The sequence below is a fragment of the Podarcis liolepis genome (genome assembly GCF_965112155.1).
Source record: "Podarcis liolepis genome assembly, chromosome: 3".
Taxonomy (NCBI): domain Eukaryota; kingdom Metazoa; phylum Chordata; class Lepidosauria; order Squamata; family Lacertidae; genus Podarcis; species Podarcis liolepis.
The window spans coordinates 10,494,473-10,507,420 of NC_139557.1; the positions used below are offsets into that span (position 1 = coordinate 10,494,473).

The following is a 12,948-nucleotide window of genomic DNA, read 5'->3' on the forward strand; positions in this document are numbered from 1 at the left end:
GGAATGCAATCTCCTCCAGATTCACCTAATCTCCTGAATAATTAAGAAACAATTTCATTAAGTGATCCTATTATTGTAGTTAATAAAAAAGCATTTATGTGGAGCCAAGAATTTAGGCGGCGCTCGCACTGCATCCACAGAGGAAGGGCACTTCCCACTTCGGTTATGCCTTCAGGGAGGAATGTTTAATCAAATATGTACACTTATTCAAAGTGAACTTTCTTAAAAAAAAAAAAATCTTGGAAAAGTCTTTCTTTTTTCTTTTTTAATCACTAAGTAGGTAAAGTACACATTAAGCAATGCTGCCTAAAAGGTAAAGGTACCCCTGACAGTTAAGTCCAGTTGCAGGTGACTCTGGGGTTGTGGCGCTCATCTCGCTTTACAGGCCGAGGGAGCCGGCATACAGCTTCCAGGTCATGTGGCCAGCATGACTAAGCGGCTTCTGGCACAACAGAACCCCGAAACCAGAGCAGTGCACAGAAATGCTGTTTACCTTCCCGCCGCAGCAGTACCTATTTACCTACTTGCACTGGTATGCTTTCGAACTGCTAGGTTGGCAGGAGCTGGGACCGAGCAACAGGAGCTCACCCCATCGCAGGGATTCGAACCACCAACCTTCTGATCGGCAAGCCCAAGAGGCTCGGTGGTTCAGACCACAGCGCCACTCGCATCCCTTTGAAATGCTGCCCAGTGGGAAATAAAAGCATCCTCATCCAGCGGATTTGCACATTTTTGCAATTTGAGTCATGTACAGCAACCCACCCCACCCTTCTGCCACAGCCTCATAGGCTGCTTATTCCACCCTTGGGCACCCAAGTCCCAGTCTCCTCCTCATGGTGGCAGTGTGGGATGTAAGCATCCAAAATGCAAAGGTAAAGGGGTTAATTGCAAGGGCTGTAGAACACAATGGTGTCATGCACTCTGTGGCAGTTCTGGCAGTTGGTACAGTTATGGCAGGTGATTTTTTTTAACAGGTAGAGCAGCAGGAATGTTATGTTGTGCTGCTGTCCTCCTCAGAGTTAGTTAGCCTGTAGCAGTTTAATCAAAGTAAGTAGTTTTAGCAACCTAAGTATCTGTATTGTATATTTTAATCTGCAAGTGCAAGTACAGTGATACCTTGGTTTTTGAAAATAATCCATTCTGGAAGACCGTTCAAGTTCTGAAACCTTAGAAAACCAAGGCCCGAAGGGCAGCCTGTAAATTTGATAGAGAGAATTGAGAAAACCTCAGCGGAAGCCATTCTATTTCCAAGGCGCGTTTGAAAACAGAACCATTTACTTCGGGTTTTTGGCATTCAGGTTCCAAAACGTTCGTCAACGGAAACGTTCAAAACCACTTTACACTAAGTTAAAGTTGTGTGTTATTTAAACCAGGGCTTCCACACTTCCGGAAATTCCCAGACATAGTTGGGATTCAGCTGTCAGAAACAGTGCCCAGGCGGAAATTGGTTAAATGTCCAGGAAAATCTGGACGTATGGCAACCCATGTCGGCAGTGTAGATTTTGGCGAATTTCCTTAAAAATAGCTCAAAAACTTCTCTTTTTTTGAGATTTTGCAACAACTTAGCCCCCAAAACTTTTGTGTCTGGATTTTCACTTTTTGAAATATGGCAACCCCAATTTAATCTTTAAAAGCGAGTGTGTAGTTTTTATAGGAGGAAAAAACAACCAATGAAAGGGTCAAATGACCTAGGGCCGTCTTTGGCATGCTCTGCAAATGGGATATGGAGTCTAATTCCCACAGAAAGAGCACTAGAGATTCACTTCTTCAACTGTGGATTTCCAGATCTCCCGTCCCAGCTGTCCTTGTCTAACACAGGTTCACCTTAGACCAGGCATGGCCATACTTGGCTCTCCAGCTGTTTTGGGACTCCAACTCCCATCACCCCTTGCTAACAGGACCAGTGGTCAGGGGTGATGGGACTTGTAGTCCCAAAACAGCTGGAGGGCCAAGTTTGGCCATGCCTGCCTTAGACAGACAGGGGCTATAATTCTCCCTTGCCGCCTCCATCCTTTGAAAACTTTTTGCAAGGCACTTTGTGTGTGTGCACATGTGTCTCAACTGGCCAAGCCCACCAGTAACTAGTCTCCAGTACAGGAAGTCAGAAAGACTAGGTCTTGGGGTGCACTTCCAGCTGCAAGAGAATCAGCTGACTTTCCAAGCCAGTCAGGACCCACCAAGCTCCATAAGACCCTTTGCAGCCCAGGAACTGGTTGCCCTGGAAAACAGATGTGTGATTCAATTTGTGTGTCAAGAAGCACAAACATTGTTTTGAAATGTCAGGTGTTTCATGGGTAAAGTAAGCACTTGGGTTCCAGCCTTTGACTACCTGCAGAGAGTTGCTACTAGTAAAGACACTGAGAAGCGAAAGTAGGTTTTGCCTTTAAGGAGGAAACATCTTGTCTTCGTTCCAGAGACTCCATCAAAGATAGAAGAATGGGAAAAGCCCCAGAGGAGAGATTTTATCACGGCCCCAAATCTTTGCAGTGTCAGCAACACTTCATTGCGAATCTCAGGGAACTTGTTGATCATCTCAGAGACCCAGCGTGTGAAAAGAGCTTCGTATTTCATCCCAAGAAAAATCCAGCATTATTTAATAGTCCTCCTAATCACCAAGAAAGAGGGCATATTTTGTCAATGTTCTCCTCTGGACTTGATGAAGGTCAAAGCCTTCCCTGTCCACAGAAATCACTGGGGAAAATCTTGGGCAAGTTGTGGGGGTTTAGGGCCTTGGTTTCTCCTCTAGGAAATAAAGTTGATGCAAAAAAGTGCATTATTGCAAAGAACATTTTGTTCATTCTATGTTATGACCAAGCACAGAATTGAAGAGTTGTAGAGGTTTCCAAAGGCCACCTGTTCCTGCCAGGAAATCCAGGACCAGAGAACATGTCTCTGTTTAAAACAGAAGTAAACCTTGAAAATTTATATGCAGGCTTTCCAAAATGTTGCTGGAGATACCGTGTGTGTGTGTGTGTGTGTGTGTGTGTGTGTGAGAGAGAGAGAGAGAGAGAGAGAGAGAGAGAGAGATATTATAGTTGAATTTTGGCTTTTGAAAAAATCATAGATTATAATTCTCCACTGAAATTTCCCTGAGTCCCATTTGTGTTCTTTGTCACTAGATGTCACTGCATGCACAAGTGTGTTGGTGAAACCTGCAGAAAAAGGAAAATAAAAGTTGGGTGATCATTTGACAGTATTCCAGAAGAGTGGTCCTGTTAGTCGGATGTTATAAAAAATGACAAAGAGTGCACTGGTACTTTAAAGACTAGCTATTTTAAAGAGCTTGATTGGCAGCAAAATGCTCATCTAAACAAATACCCTGGATGTCATTTTAGAACAGGGATTACTAATATACGGCCTTCTAGATGTTGTTGGACCATAGCTCTCATCATCTCTGATCGTTCTCCATTCAGACTGGGATCAAAGGATATTACTGGGTCACATTCAGACCTACATACGAAGCACTATTATACCACTCTAACAGTCATCCCAAAGAATTCTGGGAACTGTCCTTTTTTAGGGTGCTTCAAGGAACCCGGGTTTCTTTGGGGGAAGCCATGACTGTTAAAGCGGAAGGGTGCTTTAGGAGGATGGTGTGGATCATTTCCCAGTACGGGGAAATGATATACAATGAAATGAAAAGGATGATTAAAATAACGTTTGTAAAAAAAAAGTCTGGGTGACTGTCACAGGGACAAGTACAGGTGAGCATTGCTACTCCTGTCCAAATTACCTTCTCTCTTCCTCTTCAAATGCTGGGTGCTTCCTTCTATCCTTCCTCTCTTCTTCTGGAGTCTCCTCTCAGCTGTTCTACTGCTGCTTTGCCCATCAGTTGCTGCCTAGTCCATCTCTTCTCTGTACTCTGCCCTCAGCCTGCAATGGTTACTGCACTTTGAAGTCTCACCATTGAATTTGGGGTGCCAGGCCACACTTGCACCTACCATCTGCACACACAGCTTGCTGTGGTCTGGTTTTTTCCTCTCCTCTCCTAGCCACTGTGACCTCATGAGGATGCTGCCTTCCTGAAGGAGAGAGAGAGATTGACCATTGTGACCTCATGTTAACAGTGGCCAATGAAGGAGAGAGACTGGTCATTGTGTCCTCTTGCTGATGTTGTCCATTTGAAGTAGAGAGATTGGCCATTATGATCTCATTCTGGTGCTGATAACAATGTGAATGATGAATAATAATACAGGGTATTATAGGGGCATTATTTGGAAATTTTAGGGACAGAACTATCCAAACTTTACAGAAACTTATTCATATAAGTGACTACAGTAGCCAGAATGTTTCTTGCCCCCCAAAAGAAAGAAGCAGAAGTCCCAGCAAAGGAAGAATGGATGCAAAACCTATGGAATATGCAGAAATGGTGAAACTTAGCAGAAGAATAAGAAATCAAGATAACAATTTTTTTATAAAAGAATGGAAATGGTAATAACCTGCAGTTTCATAAGAGTACATATTTAAAGAAGATGAATAAATTGAGTAAGTTAAGTTAATTTGGATATGCAGAAGTTATTAAAAATCAAGGAACCACAGAAAGAGGGAAGGAAGTCAAGTTTTAAAATGTAAAAATAATTGTAAAATCAGTGAAATGTAAATATCTGAAAAGTGTGTGTGTGTGTTAAAAAGGAGAGGATGGTGTAGATGCGAGAATCTGAGAACATCTGGATGGCCACATGTTGCCCCCCCATGCTGTAGAGATTTCATCTGTGTACCAGAACTTTCACTCAAGCCATATATTTAGCTTCTCCAACATTTTCATTGCGTTACTACCCCTCCCCCATTTAAAATCTTCTGAGTACCATTATGTTTTTTCTTACGTTTTTCATTTTTCAGTAAATTCTTCATCTAGCACTATGTCTGGGTATAGCAGCTGTCAAACATCTGTACTATAATTGTAAACAAACAAAGATATATATGGAAGGATCACCTTCATTCCTTAAAGTATTATGGAGGAGCTCCATTTTGAAATAAGAGGTTGGTGCAAAGCTTTGTGGGATGAAACACTAGTCACTGATCACTGAAGTGATCAGTGAACTCTTTTTAGTTCTATTTGGAAATAATCATAGTAGCATTCAAAGCAAGCCTTTGGAATGAAGCACATTTTATTTTCTAGAAGCCTGTGCCAGCTCATAATGTTGGTACATGCATGCTTGAAATTGCCCTTGAAATTGTAGGCCCCAGCCATGGTGGAGAGCAGCCACTTGAAAATTCAACCCCACTACACACAAACACATACCAGAACAAACATAGCTGGGAATAGGAGAGGGTTTCATTTAGATGGGATGAGCAAATACACACAATATTTGTAAGAAGCAATCAAGGAAATTGACCGAAATAGAGGGGGAGGGAGGTAAAGGTGAAGGGACCCCTGACCGTTAGGTCCAGTTGCAGACGACTCTGGGGTTGCAGCGCTCATCTCGCTTTATTGGCCGAGGGAGCTGGCATACAGCTTCTGGGTCAAGTGGCCAGCATGAATAAGCCGCTTCTGGCAAACCAGAGCAGCGCATGGAAACGCCATTTACCTTCCTGCCGGAGTGGTACCTATTTATCTACTTGCACTGTGACATGCTTTTGAACTGCTAGGTTGGCAGGAGCTGGGACTGAACAACGGGAGCTCACCCCATCGTGGGGATTCGAACCGCCAACCTTTTGATCGGCAAGCCCTAGGCTCTGTGGTTTAGACCACAGTGCCACCCGGTCCCAATAGGGGGAAAGTTGCCCACAAATACTTTTTGGCTGGATGGCCTGATCAGGCAATGGGAGTTTCATTAAGTGTAAGAGGCTACCATTAAAAAAAGAAAAAACTTCTGCATCTGTACCTGGTACAAAGCTTTTTGATTCACCTGAACCAGGTGCCAGCACAGCCATGCAGTCATGCCCCCAGGGATGCTTTACCTGCCCTGCCAACTCCACCATCAGTGGAAAAGCAGCATCAGCATCAGCATCAGCACCCAATTCAGGTGAGATCTTGCCAAAATTGTGCATATTCCACAAGTTTTTGCATTCTTCCTTTGCTGGAACTTCTGCTTCTTTCTTTTTGGGGGCAAGTAACATTCTTGCCACTGTAGTCGAATATATGAATAAGTTTCTGAACAGTTTGGGTAGTTCTGTCCCTAAAATTCCCAAATAATGCCCCTATAATAATACCCTGTATTATTATTCATCATTCACATTGTTATTAGCACCAGAATGAGATCATAATGGCCAATCTCTCTCCTTCAAGTGGATAACATCAGCAAGAGGACACAATGGCCAGTCTCTTTCCTTCATTGGCCACCATCAACATGAGGTCACAATGGCCAGTCTCTCTCCTTCAAGGAGGCAGCATCCTCATGAGGTCACAATGGTCAGGATCTGGGGTTTTTTGCCCATATAAAGAATCTCATTTTACATTCTGAGCTGAAGAAGACCTTCTGGGGGGACAAGACACGTGAATCATAATACAGAAGAGTACATGAGCTGGAGAAATTCAGAGCCAGATAATTATTAACTTCACTGACATCTGTATTAAGAATATTGATGTGACCATCTTATGATTGTATCTCGATTCCTTTTTGTGGATGGTATTTTATTGCACTCCTGTGCATTGGAACATGCCACACAGAAACATTCTTGATGAAACTGTATATGCATTAAGATTTCAGCAATGTGCACTGATAAAACACTACGCAAAGAATAATATTGATGCAGTTATACATATGGCCACACCAATAATCCTTTGGGGGGGGCTATGCTCAGATGTTCAAAGATAAGGCAGAGAATGGGGCAAGTATGACAAACTGAAGAACTGGAAAAAGCTGTGTATGCATGCTACCCTCAGCAAAATCCAGAGAAATCTTTATTATTGGAGGGCAAGCTTCACAACAAGAATCCAAGACAAAGGTGGTGCTGATGGGGCTGTTTAGTGCAACTCTAGTTCCAGGCTGGTTCTAGACACATCAAAAAAAGTTTCAGGAAAATGCGTTATAAATCTCATAATGGAAAATCACGTTGCCAAAAGATGGAGCTCCACAGTGCCATCTGGTGTCACAGTGTTATAACGCATTTAAAACGCTTTTTCTTTACTAATGTAGCTGACTCCCCAGTCCATGAATGGTTTTTAAGACCCAAACCAGCATTCTGAATTGAGCTCAGAGGCAACCTGAGAGCCAGTGCAGTAGGTAAAGCATAGGAATAATGTGATTGTAATGCCCAGCAAAATATAAAATGGTCTCTTCACCAAATTGTGAAACCAAAGTCAGAGGTGAAATTCCCACTGTTTGAGGTTTGTCCCAATTATTTGTTCAACCATAGAACATACTTAGTGCAGTCAAACATTTCTTCACTTGTCTCCGTTTATTAATTCTGCATTTTCTATACAACATCTTTTAACAGTTTCCTTTCTGAATGCCCCTAGCCAACAGCAGGTTGTAGAATGTCAGCCTTCAGGAAAAGAATAAATGTGATTCTGTCACTCCAGAATCAACAATGAGATAAGCTTTCAAAGGGCTGCTGAGGCAGGTGATGGCATTACTGGAGATGACTTGAACCATGGTGGAAGTTAACCGGTGAATATGTCTCTCGGTGTGGTCAGTAACAGAGTGATCCAATAAAGTCTACTCAGAAGTAAGCTCCATGGAGTTCAATGGGATGCGATTAGACTTGCAGCCAAAGGCATGTATAGGATTGCACCGCAAGGCTTTTACTCCAAAGACTCTATTAAATGTAAAATTTATGGATATGTGTTTTTATGTCTGGAAATTTGAAAGGGGATTTCCTGATGAAGTCATTTCTCTGTCGCAGCAGCATAAATCCTTATGCAGTGGAGTTACAAACATGTTGACTTTAAAACACACTCACACCTATTTTCAGAATTTTAGTATAACTCATTTTCCCCTACCGGATGAAGCACAGAGCAAGCTCAGCCTGGAAGTGGCATGACTTCATGCGAGTCAAACAAAAATAGTTCTTTTCTTTTCCTGCGCATCTTCTTATTTTTTAAATAATTCTGATTATTAAACCTAGTCAGTAACTTCTGTCCTGACTCAGGGGTGGGGAAGTCCCGGTTCCTCCTGTTGTTGTTGAACTCCTACTCTAATAATAATAATAATAATAATAATAATAATAATAATAATAATAATAATTTATTTATACCCCACCCATCTGGCTGGGCTTCCCCAGCCACTCTGGGCGGCTTCCAAAAACATATTAAAATACTGTAATACATCAAACATTAAAAGCTTCCCTAAACAGGGCTGCCTTCAGATGCCTTCTAAAAGTCTGGTAGTTGTTGTTCTCTTTGACATCTGGTGGGAGGGCGTTCCACAGGGAGGGCGCCACTACCGAGAAGGCCCTCTGCCTGGTTCCCTGTAACTTGGCCTCTCGCAGTGAGGGAACCACCAGAAGGCCCTCGGTGCTGGACCTCAGTGTCTGGGTAGAACGATGGGGGTGGAGACGCTCCTTCAGATATACTGGACCGAGGCCGTTTAGGGCTTTAAAGGTCAGCACCAACACTTTGAATTGTGCTTGGAAACGTACTGGGAGCCATCAACCCCAGCTAGCATGGCCGATTGTAAGGGACAATGGGAGTTGTAGATAGGCAATATTTAGAGGCTTGCAGGTTCATCTCACTCTAATTGGCTGCATATATGCATTCTGCAGTGGCCAAATCCTGTGAGTCCAATAAATGGTTGGAATAGAAGGCGAATAGGATGGCAGACCTGTACGTTACTCTTGTGTGCATTTGGTGAGGACATCACCAGCTGTATTGGTGCAAACCTATATATTGGACACAGGACAGCAGATGCCATTGATGTAATTAAGAGCACATAAACAACATTTGTTTGAGGCACATTTATTTCCTTGGGGGGAAATGGTGATGGAAGACCAAAGTTGGTGCTTGGGATGGATTAATCTGACAATTTATCACACCCAAACCTGCCAGTCTGCTGTGCTCCTAATCAAATTGTAATTTTATTTGTAAAAGTCAGCATGAAAAACTGCCTGCATTTTCAAGCGCATTTCTCCTAATGCACATTTGTGCCTCCACTTTTGTCTCAAATAAGCACTTTTTGGAAGCAATTTATCCTAATAGAATGCATTTAGTATACCATTATAACTAATGTGTGCATTGTGTACACATTTTCTCATTATCCTAATACAGTGGTACCTCTACTTACATGCACCTCTTGTTACGTATCCTTCAGGATACGCACGCAGCAAACCCAGAAGTATTTTTCCGGGTTTCGCCTCACGCACATGCGCAGAAGTGCTCTACTGTGCCGTGTGCATGCACAGAAGCCCTCTATTGCGTGTGTGCACAGAACAGGCACCTCCAGTTGTGGAAACCTTGGGCTCCAACTGGAGCTCCAGAACGGATCCTGTCCACCTGGAGGTACCATTGTATATTCTAATATACAAATTATTATTGTAGCTAATATTAAAAATTCATTAGTTGCCTTTCACCCTAATACCCAAGGGCAGGTTACAGCAATTTAAAATACAACATTAAAAACCAATTTAAAACCTACAATTATATAAAATGCTTTGTGTGAGCAGGGAGGTACTGGATAACTTCATTACAAAATTCAACGAGGTACAAATTCAAAGAATAACTGTTTTGGTTCACATATTTGTAATGAGGTAGATTCCTGAATAAATTTCTCCCCCATCACTAGCCAGCAGAATAGATGAGTCAGGTTAAAGATCATGAGGTCCCATCCCAAATCATGCTCCAGCAAACACATATCTCTGTGGAATATGGGACGCGACTGGCACTGTGGTCTAAACCACTGAGCCTTTTGGGCTTGCCGATCAGAAGGTCAGTGGTTCAAATCTACACAATGGGGTGAGCTCCTGTTGCTCTGTCCCAGCTGCTGCTAGCCTAGCGTTTGAAAGCACGCCAGTGCAAGTAGATAAATAGGTACCACTGCGGCGGGAAGGTAAACGGTGTTTCCATGCACTCTGCTTTTGTCATGGTGTCCCGTTGCACCAGAAGTGATCTAGTCATGCTGGCCACATGACCCAGAAATCTGTTTGTGGACAAACGCCAGCTCCCTCAGCCTGAAAGCAAGATGAGCGCGACAACCCCATAGTTGCCTTTGATGGGACCTAACCATCCAGGGGTCCTTTACCTTTTTTTTTTACCTTTTTATCTCTGTGGATCATGTCACCTACATTCTCATTTGTGCTGCTATATAGAGAACCTCTCCCCTGACTCTTGTGGGAAGTTTTAGACATTGTTGAACCACTTCCATAACAGATTTAGGCAGTGCAAAGAGGGAATGAGAGAGGGGGATTATTCCATTGTGCAAGAAGAAATCCATGCGCTAATGGAACCTTAGCACTATGTTGAATACAACTTCGGATCTGGAAAAGAGACGCCCAGAAGATGTTCATATGGACAACAGGCTTCACAGCGTTATTGAACTTTGCAAGGCACATGGAAGCACCACACAGATGTGCTGATTTTTTTCTCCATATACAGAGCAGACGTAGGTTGTTCTGGGCTGGTTGTGGGCAGCAAAGCACATTCACTAGATTGGTCCACGGGTGGTTAAGTCCACAGCCCCCTTCTCTGCAATGGGGGTGTTGACAATTTCCCAAAGTTCTGCATCCTTAACACTCCATCATGGATAAAGCAACCCTGCTGATTTTGCTTAGACGCTTCCTCAATATGCAATGGCACAGGCTGTGTTTTAGTACATGAGAATAACTGCCGAAGCGCCAGTGATACAACTTAACAGAAGGAGAAAAATGGAGCAAAAAAAAGAAAAGAAAGGTGAACGCTCCAACAGTTTGATTTCTTCTGGTGTTAAACGGGAACTCTACCGCAGTTACGTAAGGGAGGGGGTGACCCACAGTTGCTGAGAGCATTTCCCGGGCCTGTAAATACACTGAAGAGCCCTGTTGGAGCCTTCACACAATAAGCCACAAGGACTTCAAAGGGCTGCCGTATTCTTTCCTGAGAACAATAAGCACACAAAGCAACCTTGTTTATCCAAAGAGCTCAGGTAACACCCAAAAACCTTCTGATAAATAGAGTCCAGGATGAAGGAGCAAACTGACCACCTGGCTTTGAAAAGGCTGCCCTTGGAGGATTGCTAAGTCTTTTCACTTGTTGAAATCCCAAAGGGCATCACTTTTAAAGTCCTCTTACCAGCTCTCTCTCTCTCTCTCTCTCTCTCTCTCTCTCTCTCTCTCTCTCTCTTGAATAGATGCATTCTCAACCCCTTCTGTACTTCAAGGAATCTGCCATTACAGCTTGCAGGGCTGTCATGTCCTCCAGCCACTACAGCCTATTCTCAAAGATGTTTCCACCAGCGAAACGATGTTACGCAGGGTGGCTATTTTTTAGTCACAATCTACAGTACTTAATATAACAGTTGCATATCCTCACTTGTAATAAAATCACAGTTTGCTTCTGGTAATGTCCCTTTCATTTACACCATATCGATTTAGGTCAACAAAAACAAAACACCACCTGAATACATCTTATCTGAGCTGAAAACTTCTCCTTTGATTATTTGTTGGCTGGGTATGAAATGAAAGCCTCCTGAAAAAATCCTGGAAGAAAAGGAATTTCTTTGAGTTTTTCAAGAAGGGATTAATACTTGCATTACACGGTGTTGTAATGAGTTTCCCATATTTTCTTGATTTTTCAAAAAACCTTTTTGCTCTTGCACATAGCATTGCAAGGCTCTCTTTGCAGAGTCTTGATGGGTGCACAGTTGGATCTGTGGGGCTCTCATCTTGACGGACTGGGTGCTAGAAAGGAAGGACCATGGCTTACTGATAGAGCACACACTTTGTAGACAGATGGTCCTATGTTCAGCCCCTGATGTCTCCAGGTAGGGCTGGGGAAAATCACATCTGAAATCCTGGAGAATATGTAAGTCAGTGCAGACAATACCAAGCTAGATGAGCGAATGGTCTTATTTGTTATACAGAAGCATCCTATATTCCTAATAAACTGCTACTGTGTTTTGATGATGGTCTCTTGAGCATGAGTTCAGGATGAATTAATCCTGCCCTGTTCCTCTTAAGGCAGTACTTATAAACACCATCTCCAACTATGTGGCATTTGCCCTCCTAGTGACATCATGCTGGGTCATAAGGAAAGGGTTAAATGAGTGTGTAGTGATTGGCCAATGGGAACCCAAGGGGAGGAGTTAGAGTTGGAGTTAGAGTTAGAATTAGTGTTGTTAAGGTGTCAGTCAGGTGTTAGAGAAGAGAGAGGGAGGATAAGTCTGTGGGTTGGGATAGTTTGATGTGAGAGAGTGAGAGAATCTGTTAAGAGGAGTCAGATAGAAGTTATTAGGAAGGTATAGGCCGGTAAAGAAACTAAGATTAAGAAACTGACAAGAAAAATTATCTGAAATCGTAAACTTGTTAATGCTTATAAAATAAACTTGTTTATTTGAATTAATGTTAACAACTGTCTGGACTCCGTGTGTACCCGAGAGAAACGGGTTGGTGGCAGCAGGGAAGCAATCACAGTGGTGGCACAGGGATCAATAGACCGTCAAACGTCCGGGGACCCTGTGTGATCACCACAAACTCCTCAAAAGATTCCATCAACAGTGTCTCTGAAAAATTTTATGCATCACTTGGGAAGACAGGCGAACTGATGCCAGTGTACTGGAAGAAGCAAATATCATCAGTGTCAAAGCAATGATTCTTCAACATCAACTTCGTTGGCCTGGTCATATTCGGATGCCTGATTATCGTCTTCCAAAGAAACTACTCTATTCCGAACTTAAAAATGGAAAGTGTAATGCTGGTGGTCAACAAAAGAGTTTTAAAGACTCTCTCAAGGCAAATCTAAAAGAATGTGGCATTAACACCAACAACTCGGAAACACTGGCCTGTGAGCGCTCCAATTGGAAAACAGCCTTTACCAAAGGTGTCATGGGCTTTGAAGACGCTCGAACTCAGGATGAAAGGGAGAAACGTTCTAAGAGA

General features: G+C 42.9%; 2 long non-coding RNA genes across 2 annotated transcripts; one reads left to right on the plus strand and one right to left on the minus strand.

The window, feature by feature from the left end:
- The first annotated feature begins 481 nt into the window (after positions 1–481).
- LOC310703546 lies at positions 482–3,073 on the plus strand. The gene is made up of 2 exons (XR_014524237.1): positions 482–1,047; positions 2,415–3,073. It is a non-coding gene; the product is annotated as an uncharacterized lncRNA (long non-coding RNA).
- On the minus strand, positions 3,030–4,142 carry LOC310703549. Its single transcript, XR_014524244.1, has 2 exons — positions 3,734–4,142; positions 3,030–3,152 (listed from the first exon to the last, which is right to left on the minus strand). It is a non-coding gene; the product is annotated as an uncharacterized lncRNA (long non-coding RNA).
- Positions 4,143–12,948: the final 8,806 nt, after the last annotated feature.